This window comes from Schistocerca piceifrons, chromosome 4 (assembly GCF_021461385.2).
Source record: "Schistocerca piceifrons isolate TAMUIC-IGC-003096 chromosome 4, iqSchPice1.1, whole genome shotgun sequence".
Lineage (NCBI taxonomy): Eukaryota > Metazoa > Arthropoda > Insecta > Orthoptera > Acrididae > Schistocerca > Schistocerca piceifrons.
Window position 1 is genome coordinate 57,224,599 of NC_060141.1, and position 16,312 is coordinate 57,240,910.

A 16,312-nucleotide genomic window follows, 5' to 3' on the forward strand; every position below is an offset into this window, starting at 1 on the left:
TGAAACACCTGCATCTCATAGTTCAGCAGATATGACGCCATAAACATTGAGATGAGTGAAAAAATGCATGAAGTTTTAATACATTTACTCTTCACTTCTAACACTTCTACAGTCGAGTCAACTTAAGGAAATCCCTGACACCTGGCAGCCCTTTCTGCAAAGCGCAAACGGTTTTAGACGAAAACAATAACTGTCTATAGAGCTTTGAAGAGGCATTGCCATAGAGACGTTTACAAAACTGCGAAGCAGCTGTGCCCAGCATAAACAAACTCCCCGGAATACTATAAATATACATTTGTACATTATGCATATTTCTTTTACGATTGCTTCACAATTTCGAAGGTGTTTTCAAGAATACATGTAACTGGTTTTTTTCGATATTATACTAAAAACAAAACACATTTTCTATTTTTGTTTCTAACAGCAAATTGGCAAAATGACTACCTGGACAATGCCGTGTTTTTCGGCTAATATAAAGGACAACGTCGTGTTTTTCGGCTAACATAATGTACAGTGTGTATTTATGTGGGTGAAGCTTTTTGGGGTCTTAATAAAAATAGCTGCAGACAATCTGGCCAACGGCCATGCCGCAGTGGTAACACCGGTTTCCGTCAGATCACCGAAGTTAAGCGCTGTCGGGCTGGGCTAGCACTTGGATGGGTGACCATCTGGTCTGCTGAGCGCTGTTGGCAAGCGGGGTGTACTCAGCCCTTGTGAGGCAAACTGAGGAGCTACTTGATTGAGAAGTAGTGACTCCGGTCTCCGAAAATGGCATACGACCGGGAGAGCGGTGGGCCGACCACATGACCCTCCATATAGGCATCCAGTGACGCCTATGGGATGAGGATGACACGGCGGCCGGTCGGTACCGATGGGCCTTCATGGCCTGTTCGGGAGGAGTTTAGGTTCTTAGTTAGTAGCAGACAATCTGAATGGATGTATGAAACTGGTTAGCAACAACAAATAAACGCAAAAGAAATAAACACTCTCTCAGGGCGGAGAAATTTTATGTCTTATTATGAAATGAGTCCTATGGACTGGTCACGCAGGCACTGTGCTAGCGAAGGGCAGTACAGTGTATGGGCCATTATGTGCAAATGTGTTAGTGAAGTAATAATGAACTTAGTACACGTAGTTCACTGCTTATGTGGAAGAGCCAATATCTACGGTCGCAAACGTTTTCTCTTTTAAAAGTTTCGAATATCCGTTTAGTGGGTGTGGCCACGCGACATGTGTAATCCGCAAATATTGTGGGCCAGCCTCTCCGACTGCAAGTATTAGGGCATATGCCTGACGCAGTGAAAGAGGACCAAACGATTGAAACCACTTTGAATTAACTCTACGAGAACGGAGCGACGAAAACGAGTGACACTACACTGTTTGGTGCGTCACAGCTCTTTTCGCTTTCTGGAGACGGAGTGATCAGTGCTAAACACCAGCAAGATATGGAAAATGTGAGAGTCACGCACGCAAGTGTCCTTCCATGTAGATTACTACAGCATTGAGACGCATCTGGAAAACTTATTTAACTTCTTGTATGTATAGATCACGCATATTTTATCAATTTCCTGACGCATTTCAGCCACTGACCACCTTCAAAAGCTCATGATACAAAATATCTCATCATTGTCTTCGGTAGAAAGCGCAAGTCAAAAATTTAGCACTCGCTGATGTTGGTAAAAATCGTACACGGAAAAAAGGGGTCTTTCATCTGTTCTGATTATTCGACGCTCTCTTTCGAGCGCACAAATAAGCAAGGATGTTTAAACGGCAAATACTTTGGTATCTACTACTGAATTCAAAGAAAGACTTCACATCTGTCTTTTCAATAGTCGTCATTGACAAATACGAACAGTAGACTCTTTTGTGCACCATGAGCAAGCGCCGCTGCAGAGTTGTCAATAACATAAAGATGTACACCTCGAAAGCTGAGTGGTGGAGGGTGGTTCGTCTACGATTGTCACTTCTTCCAGTCTCGAATGGTGGGCGGGAAGAGCAATTGTTGACACGCCTACATGTCATCTCCAGTCTCTCTCTAATCTTCGTTCAAGGCATCCTCGCGGTAAGAGGAAGCAATATAGTGGCTTTTCTATAAATGCAAAACGCTTCAGAAAGTTAATAGACTATTTCTGGCCCATAAAAACATGTAATTAAGTTACGTATGTGCAACGGCGACCGCTGCAGGTCACTTTGCGTTCACGTAATTTGCTTCCACGTCTGCAAGGCGTTTGTGGTGCACCGAGACTCACCCTGAGCCGTGGTACGGACGCCGCCCTCGCCATCGAGCTGCGCCGGCGGGCCATCCTCTGCAGGTCGCGCTCCCTGCGCTGCTGGACACGGGGGCAGCAGCCGCCCCCGTGCTCGGGGGAGGCGGTCGCCACCGCCACCGACTTGACGTCGGCGCCGGGCAGGCTGCGGACGGCCACGAGGCGCACGCAGCCATCGTCGTCGGCGGGCACTGCTTCCATCGCCAGTTCACATCGCGGCCCACACGGACACGGGCGACCACTGCGAGCACTCGGTACACACGTCCGCACCGCGCGGCACCCACTGCGCGACTGCCGGCCTCCTGCGCTGCGCTGGCGCTGCGGGGAGCGGAGCGCCTGCCCGCTAGGCAACCCCTCCTACGCGCCACTCTCCTCGCCGCCGGCGCCGTGCGCGCGCCGCGCCGCACCGAACTAACCGCGAGGCCCGTAGCCACTTGCTCGGCCGAGTAACTTTTTCAGCCACCGTACGCACGCGATATTACTCTGCCGGTACTAGAATGTTTCTTCCGCCTCCCTCTGCGCGACAGCAACGGTAATGTTTCCGACGACAGTGCGACTAAAGCGGAGATACTAAACATGCTTTTCCGAAAAGCCCTTAACCGAAGAAGACGCAATAAATATTCCAAAACAGAGCAACATGAGTAACTTAGACGTAGGTACCCTCACACCCGTTCAGGATCCTCAGTACATGGCAGATGTCAGCCGTGGTTAACAGTGTCCTGAGTGCATTATGCTGGAGCTAAGCGATTTCGAACGTGTGCAAATTGTTGGTGCTCGAACGTGGGGTGCTTCCGTAACTTAGGGATTACAATCACAAATAACCTAAATTGGAACGATCACATAGGTGATATTGGGGGAAGAGCAAACCAAAGACTGCGATTCATTGGCAGAATACTTAGAAGGTGCAACAGGTTGTAATGGTACTTGAATTACGTAACCATTACGGCAAACCTCTCGATACCAGCAGTATTCTACTGTGTTTCTGTAAAATAGTTAACATATTTCTGTGACAACATTCAGATTTGATTTAATTAATGTAGAGGTACTTCGATACATCGATATGTATATATTGCAATGATATTATTCTTATGTGTATTCTTTCTTTTGTCACTATGATCTTTGACGTACTTGTAACTCTGATTTGTGGGCGCGTAAGCGGTTATTATAGAGTCAAGCTTTGGTCGTCATGTTAAAAAGACGCAAACTGTAGTCAGTTTATGAAATGTGAAATTTAACAGTGAGGAAGATATTTTCAAGTATGTATTATATTGTGATGTTTTGGAACGAGTTACGTAATATTGCAACAAAAGTAATAAAAAAGAAGTGTAACTTAAATTCGGAGTGCTGATTACTTTTTTACATCACCATTGTCCTAACTTGCAAAAGTTTGATCTTCAAGCATGGTTTATGAAACACATCTATAAAACTTTTGAATATCGCAGAATAACACCTAGGCCTCTTTGCATCCGAGCTTGGAATCATCACTACCTATATTTTCGACGTTTGAGCCATGAGTTCACAACGAGACCAGCGTGGGAAACACGAAAAGATGAGTGCCTAGTTTATCCATTATTTCAAGAAATGACTTTATTAACTGTGCTCTAATGACACCTTCCACATAATATAACTTTGTTATTGCCCGAAAATGCAATATTTAGCAGCGTGAGCAACACTACAATCATAATTAATTTTTGACCTTTGTTGTGGTAGGGTTGTTAGAAGGTCTAACAAAGAGGCTGCTTACACTACGCTTGTCCGCCCTATTCTGGAGTACTGCTGTGCGGTGTGGGATCCGCATCGTGTAGGACTGACGGATGACATCGAAAAAGTACAAAGAAGCGCAGCTCGTTTTGTGTTATAGCGAAATAGGGAAGAAAGTGTCACAGACATGATACGTGAATTGGAGTGGCAATCATTAAAACAAAGGCGTTTTTCGTTGCGACGGGATCTTCTCATGAAATTTCAGTTTTCTCCTCCGATTGCGAAAACATTCTGTTGGCACCCACCTACATAGGGAGAAATGATCATCACGACAAAATAAGAGAAATCAGGGCTCGCACGGAAAAATTTAGGTGCTCGTTCCCCCGCGTGCCGTTCGAGAGTGGAACGGTAGAGAGACAGCATGAAGGTGGTTCATTGAACCCTCTGCCAGGCACTTTATTGTGAATAGCAGAGTAATCACGTAGATGTAGATGAAGCTAGCTGAAGTGTGTTTCAAGAGGCAGCGTATCGAAAATTAAAGCGCATTGTAGAAGTTTATCACGAAAAGTAGAACGATAATACCAAATGTCACTGTAGAACTGAACGTCACACTCCAGAACCCTATCAGAATGAAAACAACACGAAGGGAGCTCCACAAGCGGGAAACTGAAGGGCGAGCTGGAATTTCAGAACCATTTATGAGCGACGCAAATGTCCGTAACAGGAAAATTTTATGTTGACGTCATAAACATGGGCGATGCAGAAATGGAAGGAAGTCATTTGGTCGGTTGAGCCTTGTTTCACGCTATTCGTAACTTCTGCTCGAGTTTACGTCTGGCGTGCGCCATTCCAAGTCTACGATGCTGAATGCTTGCTGCCAAGTATGACATATGGCAAGGGTTTCGATGATGCTTTGGCAGCAATGACGTCGTATTCCGTGGGCCACATGGTTTCTCCAATTTCGAGTTACTGCCGCAGATTATGTGACCATTTTGGCTGATCAGGTCTATCCTATGGTACAATGTGTGTTCCCCGTTTGTGATACTGTTATCCAAGACAAGGGCCCCTGTTCGAACAGCTCACATCGTCCAGGGCTAGTGTTGTGAGTAAGAGAATGAATTACCGCATCTCCTTTGGCCACCACAATCACTAGATCTAAAGTTGCTACTTGCAGCGCGGTTCCTCTACCCCCCTTGTTTTAAATAAGGAATAACGCTATTTGCTTACAACGGGACGTGAATAATGGCGAGTGGTTCAAAAATGGTTCAAATGGCTCTCAGCACTATGGGACTTTTCATCTGAGGTCATCAGTCCCCTAGAACTTAGTACTACTTAAACCTGACTAACCTAAGGACATCACACACATCCATGCCCGAGGCAGGATTCGAACCTGCGACCGTAGCAGTCGCTCGGTTCCGAACTGAAGCGCCTAGAGCCGCTCGGTCATCGCGGCCGGCGATGGAGACTGGCTCTGAGGCAGTTATCTTTCGGCGATGACCTATCAAAAAAAATCTGTATCACCTGAGGATGCGTCTTTCAGTAGCGCGAAACAGGTCGTGACTGTTAATAAAAAGTATTCGACAGCCAGTGCGGATTACTTCTTTCAAAATGTGGAAGCTTGGCTGCGGTGGCACGCAATTTAAAATAACATGCACATTATTATTGAGCCTTTTTCCTCTACTTTGGCGAGATGGGTGCGTGAGCTCTACGCACTTCAGTCGTCATTACCTGAACTTACCACTATTTCACACTGTTCCATTGAAAAGCATAGAGGACCTGCATTTATCCATTCCGAGAGGACAGGAAGCCGTTTTGAGTGCCGACGGTTTTCCTACACCGTATTACGCATGGTAATATGTTTTTCGTTTTTTCATGTCTTCATCCATCCGCTGTACGTGCCGAGAAAACGTGCGTTGGTACTCTTGAGAACGTGCTTAGCTAGCATACACTGTTTCCCGTAATCAGTGCTGCATTCGTAGCAGCAGCAAAATCGTGCTCCAAGGTCGGTGCAGATGTTACTCCTTGCTCGGTGGCGTGACATTTAAGCAACCTTGCCGCCACGCTTTCCTTATTGAGGTGCATTGGGTTCACGCCAGGGACCTTGGATATCCAGGGACCTTGGGTATCACTGCTGAAAAGAGGCGATGATCAGCTTACTGCTTCAGCTTTTCACACTGAAGATACTCAGTACTGCGTAATACTGTAAACCACCGTATTCCAAAGCAGCTACCAGTCGTTCTAAATGGATAATTACAGTTCCTCTATGGTTTGCAAGACAATCGTATACCACTGTTCCTGCAAAATAGTGGCAAGTTCAGCTAAAGACGACGAGGGTGGATAGCAATAACGCCGCCTTCTCTCCAAAGTAGACAACAAATGCTCCATAATATTGGTATGTGGTGACTTTGGGGGCAGAGACGCGTCAATTCGTCCTCATACTCACAAAACCAAATCTGGACAATGAGAAGCGTGTCAACAGGAGCCCTGTCGTCTTGAAACACATCACCACCACTTGAAAACAAACACGGTACCATGGGATGGACATGATGAGCCAAAATGGTCACATAATCCTAGGAAGTACTGCGACCTAGTAACCCCGGGGCCCATGGAATACCACGATATTGCTGCCCAAAACATCACCGAACTTGCTGCCATTTTTCACTCTTGCGAAGTAAACATGGTCAGAAGTTGAAATGATCTGAAACAAAATCCATCCGACCAAATGGCTTTTTTCCATTGCCCACAATCTAAGTTTTATAACTTCGGCATCACGTTTTCCTGTATCGTGCATTTACACTACTGGCCATTAAAATTGCTACAGCACGTAGATGACGTGCTACAGACACGAAATTTAACCGACAGGAAGAAGATGCTGTGATATGAAAATGATTAGCTTTTCGGAGCATTCACACAAAGTTGGCGCCGGTGGCGACACCTACAACGTGCTGACACGAGCAAAGTTTCCAACCGATTTCTCATACACAAACAGCAGTTGACCGGCGTTGGCTGGTGAAACGTTGTTGTGATGCCTCGTGTAAAGAGGAGAAATGCGTACCATCAAGTTTCCGACTTTGATAAAGGTCGGATTGTGGCCTATCGCGATTGCGGTTTATCGTATCGCGACATTGCTGCTCGCGTTGGTGGAGATCCAATGACTGTTAGCAGAATATGGAATCGGTGGGTTCAGGAGGGTAATACGGAACGCCGTGCTGGATCCCAACGGCCTCGCATCACTAGCAGTCGAGATGACAGGCATCTTATCCGCATGGCTGTAACGTTTCGCGCAGCCACGCCTCGATCCCTGAGTCAATAGATGGGGACGTTTGCAAGACAACAACCATCTGCAAGAACAGTTCGACGACGTTTGCAGCAGCATGGACTATCAGCTCGGAGACCGTGGCTGCGGATACGCTTGACGCTGCATCACAGACAGGAGCGCCTGCGATGGTGTACTCAACGACAAACCTGGGTGCACGAATGGCAAAACGTCATTTTTTCGGATGAATCCAGGTTCTGTTTACAGCATCATGATGGTCGCATCCGTGTTTGGCGACATCGCGATGAACGCACATTGGAAGCGTGTATTCGTCATCGCCATACTGGCGTATCACCCGGCGTGATGGTATGGGGTGCCATTGGTTACACGCCTCGGTCACTGTTCGCACTGAGGGCACTTGGAACAGTGGACGTTACATTTCAGATGTGTTACGACCCGTGGCTCTACCCTTCATTCGAGCCCTGCGAAACCCTACATTTCAGCAGGATAATGCACGACCGCATGTTGCAGGTCCTGTACGGGTCTTTCTGGATACAGAAAATGTTCGACTGTTGCCCTGGCCAGCAGATTCTCCAGATCACTCACCAACTGGAAACGGCTGGTCAATGGTGGCCGAGAAACTGGCTCGTGACAATACGCCAGTCACTACTCTTGATGAACTGTGCTATCGTGTTGACGTTGCATGAGCAGCTGTACCTGTACACGCCATCCAAGCTCTGTTTGACTCAATGCCCAGGCGTATCAAGGCCGTTATTATATTATGTCCAAAGTTGGTTGTTCTGGGTATTGATTTCTCAGGATCTATGCACTCAAATTGCATGAAAATGTAATCACATGTCAGTTGTAGTATAATATATTTGTCCAATGAATACCCGTTTATCATCTTCATTTCTTCTTGGTGTAGCAATTTTAATGGCCAGTAGTGTACATCACTGATGAGTAGTTTTGGAATTCCATCTCGCCCTGCATTGCCCTGCTTATGCAGCTCATTTCGTGTTGTTCTGGTGCTAACAATGGTCGCGAGTGCGACATTAAATTCTGCAGTGTCTTCTGCACCTGCCGTCCTCTTATTTTTGTCACAGTCCTCTTCAGTGATGGTAACTCAACACACACTTTCATCCGCGCCATGACTTAACGGATCACGTTTTCCGGCGTTCCCTGTATGTGATGTAAACCTTCGACAAGGTGCCTCTTGACACACGAAAACCAAGTCACTTAGCTTCGTTACAGAAGCATCCACCGTAAGAGCAACAGCAGTTTGCCCACGTTCGAATTCACTTAGCTCCCACATAATGCAGTCACTACTACACAGAAGACTGTTGTGAATGCGACTCACAATTGCAACATACTGAAAACATTGCACAGATGCTGTAACACTGCACAGATGCTGTTCGTGGTCAAATACAATAGCGCAACCTGCACGCTTGGCTAACACCTGCATTTACGTTCAAGTATGCTTTTCTCTCGATGTTTACATAACTTTGTCGCGTGTATTGCAGTCAAGAGGAGTCTAGGAAATACGCTGCCGGCTAGAAGCAACTTTTCAGACGCCCGACACTTCAGAAGCTCAGTGTACACGTCATCCTTTCATTTTAAGGATGTGTCATTGCTCACTCTCCTCTGGCGCATCCTCTCAGTCTTCGAGACTACTGTCGAACAATGATTGCGTGTCTGTTCCTCCAGTGCAGCTGGGAAATTTTGCATTCATTTCATGTTTGCAGTATTCAGAACACCGTAGCGGCATACGAAATAGAAGAGCTGGTATTCATCAATGGTGTTTAGAGACCGACAAGAGTCAGACACCTTTAGATGCATTCAGTATTAAATATCGAAGTGTTTGCGCTTTTGACGTAAGCTCACCAGACAAGCCACTGGAAGAAGTGCAGTTGCCTCCTGTAGATAAGAAGGGTAAAAGAACGGACCCGCAACAAAATTACAGACCAATATCCTCAACATCGAATTTATGCAGAATCGTAGAACATATTCTGAGTTTGACTATCATACATTTCGTATAGAGCGAAAAGTTAATGCCCACGAATCGGCACAGTTTCGGAAAGTATCGCTTGTGTGAAACTCAGCTTGCCCTTTTCTCACATGATATACTGCGAACTATGGATGGAGGGCAATTCCGTATTTCTAAGTTTCCCGTGCACCACTGCAGACCGTTAACGAAAGCACGAGCTTATTGAAGTGGTTCCCAGTTACGCGAGTGGCTCGAAAACTTCTTAAGTAATAGAATCGAGTATGTTGTCCCTGACCACGAGCGTTTATCACATACAAAGGTATCGTTACGAGTGCCTCAGGAAAGTGTGATAGGAGTGATATTATTTTCTACATCCCTACATCATCTGGCGGACAGGGTGGGCAGCAATCTGGCGCTATCGTGTAAGGGTAGCTGTCGAATTTAGGTCACCATGGGAGGACACAGGATGATCAAATGGTTCAAATGGCTCTGAGAACTATGGGGCTTAACATCCGAGGTCATCAGTCCCCTAGAACTTAGAACTACTTAAACCTAACTAAGGACATCACACACACCTATGCCCGAGGCAGGATTCGAACCTGCAACCGTAGTAGAAGCACTACAACCGCTCGGCCACTGCGGCCGGCATACAGGATGACTTAGACACGGTTTCTTGTTGGTGTGATGAATGGTAGATAGCTCTAAATGAAAAAAAAAATCTGAGTTAATGCGGATGAGTGGGAAAAAATAACACCGTAATGTTCGGATACAGCATTTGTAGTGTCCTGTTTGTCACAGTTACGGAGTTTAAATACTTAGGCGTAACGTTACAAAGCAATATGAAGTCGAACGAGGATGTGAGAATTGTGGTAGGGAAGGGGAATAGACGACTTCGGAGAATTTTAGAAAAGTATGGCAGAGGAGGTCTGCTAGATTTCTTACTGCAAGTATTACGGAGATGGTTAGGGAACTGGGAATCTCTGTACAGAAAGGAAGCAGCATTTGCAACTGGCTGCAGAAAGATTCTACTGCCACCAACATGCATTTCACATACGCACCATGAAGATAAGACACGAGAAATTGGGTTTCAGGCAGAGACATACAGACATTCATTTTTACCTTTCCCTCTTTCTTTCGGAACAGGAAAGGAAATAACTAGTAGTGGTACAGGATACCCTCCGCCACACACCGTAGTATGTAGACAACTTGTTCCTCACCTCGTTAAAAGAGCACAGAGGTTGCTTTGGAGTACTATACGTGGAGCAGACCAGTACCATACGGTCCTGTCACCCTCCACTGCTGAAGCAAGTCATGGTAGTGAAGTACCTGTCGCTTGGGTGAAATCAGTGTCGATGTGGAGACATGACACAATGACAGAAAGCAGCTGTCTTGTTTGGCTGAGCCCATGACCACACCGTGAATTAAGTTACGCAGTTCGTTGGTGATTGACAACGTGTCCACAAGGAATGGCGTACCACTCCCAGTCACGTACCAGGCGGTAAAAACGTGGATCATAAAAAGATACGAACCTACAGGGACCAGAGTCAACGATTGTCAGTGGCACTGGATTACTGCTGCCTGTGAATGGAGGTACATCTCAACGAGTTTCTGAGCGAACATTGCGAAGGATGCTACACGTAATGCACGTGCAGAGTCTGGTACCTCGCCTAATGTTCACAGCGAAATATAAAGCTGCAAGTCTTGAATGGGCCAACCATAGAAACTGGACAGTAACTGACTGGTGGTATGTAGCGTGCTCCATTTTGCCTTGTCTCAAATGACGTCGAGCACAGAGAACTCCGACGACTAAATGAGATGTTCATACCACGGTGCGTAGAGAGAGTAGTGTAGGCTGGTGGTGATTCTATAATAATTTGGGGATGTTTTCCGCGCCATGATCTGGGGCCACTCATTTAGGTTACCGTGAACATGAACCAAGATGTTTCCAGAATGAAATTTTCACTCTGCAGGAGAGTGTGCGCTGATATGAAACTACCTGGTAGATTAAAACTTTGTGGCGGACCGGGATTCGAATTCGGGACCTTTGCCATTCACTGGGAAGTGCTCTCTATGTCCTGAATACGAGTTTCGGTCCGGCACACAGGCTTAATCTGCCAGGTAGTTTCGTATCAGCACACATCCGCTGTAGAGTGGAAATTTCACTCCGAAACCATGCCTCAGGCTGTGGCTAACCCATGTCACCGCAGTATCCTTTTTTCCAGTAGTGCTAGTCTTGCAAGTAGCGCAGGAGAGCTTTTGTGGAGTTTGGAAGGTAGGAGATGAGATACTGGCGGAAGTAAAGCTGTCAGGACGGGGCGTGAGTTGTGCTTGGGTAACTCAGTCGGTAGAGCACTTGTCCGCGAAGGGCAAAGGTCCCGAGTTCGAGTCTCGGTTAGGCACACGGTTTTAAGCTGCCAGGGAGTTTCATGAATCAGGAGGTTTATTTCAACATTCTCGGTGAACTTTTCTTCTAAATGTTCATGACGACTGTGCTGTGGACACTCCCAAGACGATAACGGAGGTGTTCACAGGGCTGCATGTCTATATTCCTGTTTCGATGCACACTCAGGCACCCTGCCGCACCTCGAATGGCTACTGGATCCCCGATCTCAGTTCTACAGGAAACGTACGGGACTATTTGGAGCAGCAAATGGAACGTAGCAATCAACAACTCCGCAGTTTGGTAACTGTACGGGACCTAATCATCAACGAGTCGCTTCAGCTAGACTGGAGTGATTGAGTGGACATGTGGACTCTATTGTTTGCCGAATTTAGGCATTTATCGAAACCGCAAGCGGTGTTACACGGTAACAGCGCGGTGTCTTTCATGGCTGACAAGATTTTTGTTTCACAGCAGGGCGAAAGATGCAGTTACTTGCCGTCGTGGAGCGCTCCGGTAGTGCTACGGACGGGTTGATACAGCGGAATCTATCTGTGAGTGCGGAGGTGTGTAAACTCTGTTATCGACAGAGGCGGAGCGGCGAGTGGCCGATAGCGGAGGCAGTGCCCGCTGCCGGCCAGAAGGACGGGGGAATTCGCGGTGGCGGAGGAACGCAGCCTGCTCCGTCCTGTTCTCGTTTCGAAGCCGCGAGCTGCCGGCGCCTTGCTCAATCGCGCCCAGTGCGTGCCCGGTGAAAGCTAATAATTGCAAACCGAAGCTGTCCGCGGGCCTGCGGGATGACAACCTCGTAACGCAACGCCGGCACCGCCTCCTCTGCTATTTGCTGCCGCCCTGCTCTGTCAGCCACCTGGTACCCACAACATTACTCTCAGCGTAGGTGGAACGTTTTTCACTACAAGCAGAAGCACTACTTAAAAGCACACCTTAACAAACATCTACATCTACATCTACACTTATACTCCGCAAACCACCCAACGGTATGTGGCGAAGGGCACTTTGCGTGCCACTGTCATTACCTCCCTTTCCTGTTCCAGTCGCGTATGGTTCGTGGGAAGAACGACTGCCGAAAAGCCTCCGTGCGCGCTCGAATCTCTCTAATTTTACATTTGTGATCTACTCGGGAAGTATAAGTAGGGAGAAGCAATATATTCGATACCTCATCCAGAAACGTACCCTCTCAAAACCTGGACAACAAGATAAACCGCGATGCAGAGCGCCTCTCTTGCAGAGTCTGCCACTTGAGTTTGCTAAACATCTCCGTAACTCTATCACGGTTGCCAAATAACCCTGTGACGAAACGCGCCGCTCTTCTTTGGATCTACTCTATCTCCTCTGTCAACCCGACCTGGTACGGATCCCACACGTTGTTAAGAAGCCACGGAAATCTGAAAGCCTTTTATAAACAGTTCAAAATAACTAAAGACGCACAGTGCACATGTAATGGAGGACAAAAAACTATTGACAAACTGCTTTTAGTCTGTACCAATGTTACGACATCAATAAAGAACACTTAGTTAATAAATTTGTAAAACATTTTTACAACTTTTGTAATGCAATAAGATTCTCATTAGTATGACAGTCTTTTGATGTCAAGTGTAACTTCGCAAATGCCCAGAAAAACCTAAATGTATGCTGGAAGGCTAACAAATTTTTTCTTACAACTCATACGATCATTGACGCAGTTATTAGATATCCATAATTCAATGTTCACAGATACGTACATACAGATAAAACTAAGTTAATTGTTACGTTTTGACATATTCTAATTTCGTACAAGTGGCGTTCAAAAAGTAATGCAACATATTTTTCTTTTCTGCAAGCAGGTTGGTTTTACTCAGAATTCCAATACACCGTATTATTCCCCACTCTTTTGCCTACGAAACCCTATTTTTGAGCATAATCTCCGTTCAGTGTGACGGCCTTACTCTACCTCTCTGTGAGGGCCTGTATGACCGCATGTTATCACTCCACTGGTTGACGTCGGAGCCAAAGTCTTGCGGCAACAACAACCAGCCCATCATCCATGTACTGCTTCCCGCTGAGTGCGTCCTTCGTTGCGCCAAACAGACGGAAATCGGAAGGTGTGAGATCGGGGCAGTATCGTGGTTGAGAAAGAACTTTCCAATTCAGTTTTGTGAGCTCCTCCTGGGTGTGCAGGTTTGCGTTGTCATGGAGAAGAAGTCCGTTTGAATTTTTGTGACGACGAACACAGGGACAACATCAAACAGAATAAACCTTTCAGAGTCTCAGAAGACGGTCGCCATGACCACCGGCTGAGGGTGCGGCTTTGAACTTTTTCTTCTAAGGAGAGGTGGTGTGACGCCAATTCACACATTGCCGTTTTTGTTTCCGGTTCGAAGTGACGATGTTCGACAATAATTGTCTCGAAGCAGCCTCGCAACGCTCAAGCACATGGTCCTTCGTTGGCCTTTCTGCTCTTCTCTTAGGCGGCGAGGAAACCAGCGGCTGCAGTCATGGACCGTGCGGCTGGTCCCGGCGGAGGTTCGAGTCCTTTCTCGGGCATGGGTGTGAGTGTTTGTCCTTAGGATAATTTAGGTTAAGTAGTGTGTCAGCTTAGGGACTGATGAACTTAGCAGTTAAGTCCCATAAGATTTCACACACATTTGAACATTTTTTTGAAGTCAGCGGCCATACACCTTCGAGTTCCCCAAGTAGTGAATGTCAGCACTAAGAACACAGGCGTCCACTTGAGCAGGCAGATGTTTGATTGTGATCTGTCGATCACCTCCAATGAGAGTGTCTGCACGTTCCAACATTTCAGGAGTCACGGCTGCGTGCGGCCGGTCGGCATGCGAGAGATCGAACAGGTTTACGCGATCTTGTTGCGATGTTGACAGAAGTCTCGACCAACGACTCACCGTGCTTTTGTTCACTGCCAGGTCTCCGTAGACGTTCTGCAAGCGTGTATGAATATCTGCGATGTTCTGGTTTTCCGCCAAAAGAAACTCTCTGCCTGGAGCGCACCTCCGTTACAGACGCCATTTTGAAGTCTTGATATAGCGCCGCCATCTATCGGAACTTCATGAAACTATATTGTTTGATCCATACCGGATGTTGATTAACTCGGTGGCTGTTTTTCTGTTAAAGATTGAATCAGGCACCAACACTTTTAGAAACTTTATTTTATTACGATGACCCATTGCGGGCCACTTCTGACTGTTTCCAGCAGATAGGCGCAGGACAAATATCGAATAGTGTGCTAAGCGAGCGGTACGTAACATACACTTCAGCCAGTGAGAAGCGGCTAAATGACGACTGATCCCACGATGCACACTTCCATGGCCGGTATTTGTGTCCTTTATAAAATTTGTTTTTTTTTTTCTTGCATTAGGTTGTGGTCCAAGGCATGTTTATCTATGTAACGATTCGTCTGCTATGTGAGTTTTTACAACCGCTAAATGTCTTTAGCATTAGGTGACAAAACTTCAGGCGCAGAAACAGGCCATACGCTACGTCGTCCTTCTCATACAATAGATCTCGTTAAATGACCACTGCCGAAGCCGCTTGTAGGATTATAAGTAATTAGTTAGCTATTTGTAAATTTTCATAACAGTTTGTAAAGAAAAAAAAAGTTCAAATGTGTGTGAAATCTTATGGGACTTAACTGCTAAGGTCATCAGTCCTTAAGCTTACACACTACTTAACCTATATTATCCTAAGGACAAACACACACACCCATGCCCGAGGGAGGACTCGAACCTCCGCCAGGACCAGCCACATGGTCTATGACTGCAGCACCTGAGACCGCTCTGCTAATCCCGCGCGGCGTTTGTAAAGAAGAAATTGTCCGATCGACTCACAAAATCCAACAAACCCACCCACACACTAACAGTCTAAGTCCCTTGTCATCCACAGAGTCTGTCTATCTTCTGTTTATAGTATCTGAAACATAATCAATATGTTACCTGAACCATTTGTTACGTAACAGATGTAAGTTTTAATGCACCCACTAACTGGTACATGAGCCACTAACTTTAGCTCCACACAAAACGCTCCACATCTAGAACTAGAATTCGTATGTCATTATTTATGTACAACTTTTGTGGCATGAGTCATACGCCTATTGCAAAAAAGATCCGTATTCTTAACAAGCACAGCTCTGCCTTATTGCCTTACTTCTAACTGCGCTCTCTCTATCTCTCTGTGACCTCCCCCCCCCCCCCCCTCTCTCATACACACAAACACACACACACATACACACACGCACACACAATATAAACGCAATAATGTGATAACGGTGTTTAAAAATGTTATATAAATTTGTCAGTGTTCACATTTCACAACATTGTTATTTTAAATGATGCACTTGCTGGCTTCTAATACGTCAACTTCGCTCACTACAGTGCATAAAAAAGTGTAATTGACGTTGCAGGTGATGTGAACATAACATGAAAGGGAGCCTGAGAACACTGGATGTATTTACATTTTTATTACTGCCGGTCTTTGCAATCAAAGACCTCCACAAAACTTTAGGCTTTTACTAAAATAGTGTTTTGGGTTGGGTTGTTTGGGAGAACAGACCAAACAGCTAGGTCATCGGTCTCATCGGATTAGGGAAGGACAGGAAAGGAAGTCGGCCGTCCCCTTTCAAAGGAACCATCCCGGCATTTGCCTGGAGCGATTTAGGGAAATTACAGAAAACCTAAATCAAGATGGCCAGACGCGGGATAATAGTGTTTTGT

The 16,312-nt window shown here is 46.2% G+C and overlaps 1 protein-coding gene and 1 pseudogene across 1 annotated transcript in view; one reads left to right on the top strand and one right to left on the bottom strand.

Annotated features, from left to right (window-relative positions):
• Window positions 1-16,312, bottom strand: part of LOC124795590 (puratrophin-1-like) — a 1,203,525-nt gene that overhangs the window by 206,391 nt on the left and 980,822 nt on the right. The gene's annotated exons all lie outside the window — the stretch shown is intronic.
• LOC124796624 lies at window positions 575-692 on the top strand (annotated as a pseudogene).